At 50.3% G+C, this 1,368-nt stretch overlaps 1 protein-coding gene across 1 annotated transcript in view; it reads right to left on the bottom strand.

Annotated features, from left to right (window-relative positions):
• Positions 1-1,239: 1,239 nt before the first annotated feature.
• LOC109294753 (E3 ubiquitin-protein ligase TRIM39-like) overlaps positions 1,240-1,368 on the bottom strand; it is an 18,214-nt gene continuing 18,085 nt past the window's right edge. Inside the window, exon 9 of the transcript XR_002096613.1 lies at positions 1,240-1,347. The gene's annotated coding sequence lies outside the window, so the exon portion shown is untranslated. The remainder of the gene's footprint in view (positions 1,348-1,368) is intronic.

Genomic DNA, 1,368 nt, shown 5'->3' with positions numbered 1-1,368 from the left:
GGCCATGGTGAGGTCCTTTTCCTGGCCTCCAGCCTGCCCCCTTTGCCCCCTACCCCCAATCTTAAATGGGGGGAAAATCTCATCTTGAATTCATGTAAAATACAATAGGTTGGTGACTACTACAGAGCTGTCTGCACAGACACATATGTGGCATGCTACACCAACTCCCCAACACCTGTCCCTTCTGTGGACAGAGGGAGATCCTTGTGCACGCCTACAAGTGTGCCAGGGTGCAGCCTCTCTGTCACTTCCTCAGGAACATCCTCCTGAGCTTCTGGCTGCACTTCTCCCCATGCCTCTTATTTTACGCACTTCCCATCCAAGGTCCCACAAAGTCCCAGGACCTCCTCGTCAACCTCCTCCTGAAACTAGCCAAATTTGCCTTTCACCAGACCAGGAAGGAGGTTCTGGCCAGAGGGAAGTTGTGCAGCTGCTTTCCATCACTCCTCCACGCACATCTCCAGACAGTTTCACTGGGCAGCATCCACACGCTCTTTGGATATGTTCAACGGGCAAAGGGTGCTGGCTGCTGCCCTCTGTTTGGTATCCCCCCTCACAAGCCTCATTATCCACCTATGACTTTCACTCCCACCCTTGGTTTTTCATTTCTTGTCCTGAGCAAGCAGTTGGTATGCACCTAGTAGCCTCCCTGTAATCAAGGGAGGTTTATAGCTTTCCTGGAGGACTCTCACCCACCACACTCCCCACATAGGATGCATAGTTTGTTTGTCTCCCTGAGCTTATATAGGCCTATTTGAAACCATTTTTGCATGGGCCTTAAGCCCACTAATTTACAAGAGGCTGCCACTTATAGGCGGCGAGAGAACTGAGCTTATATAGGAAGGAGTGGAGTGGCAGGTAACACCAGCCAGGAAGTGGATGAAGTCTCGGGCCCTGTTGAGTCTTTAAGCAAGACAAATCCAGCCTCTGGGCACACCAACAGGGTGGTGGGTTGAGATAGATGCTATGCTGGTAAGGGTTCAAGGCTCCAGGTTTCTGCCCTGGAGGGACTTGGACCCAACAGGTGACAATACTCAAGCAAAGGTAACCTCAGCCCTGTGCTTGCAGATAGCCTGGCCCCATCCTCCTCATAATAATCTCTCATGTGCAGTCAGGGACCATAGGAAAATGTTATGTAACCTACATGTCCAGTGACAACAAACCAGAGCAGCTCATCTGACAGGCAGGAGCTGTTTTTCAAGTAGTCATGAGTAATGAATAAACCCAGGAAAACGGTGATTAACCTACAAGCAGTTGGTTAGTTGATAGCTTTATCAAATGTCAGAGCTGGGGTCCAGACACATTTACCAAAAGTAACGGTAACAGACAGCCTTCTATTAGAGAGACCTGCTGCCCCCTGCCCACCCA

This window comes from Gavialis gangeticus, unplaced genomic scaffold (genome assembly GCF_001723915.1).
Source record: "Gavialis gangeticus isolate Ggan-Ray unplaced genomic scaffold, GavGan_comp1, whole genome shotgun sequence".
In the NCBI taxonomy this organism is placed as follows: Eukaryota; Metazoa; Chordata; order Crocodylia; family Gavialidae; genus Gavialis; species Gavialis gangeticus.
Note: the sequence above shows the minus strand (reverse complement) of the source record. Positions and strands in the feature narration are given on the sequence as shown.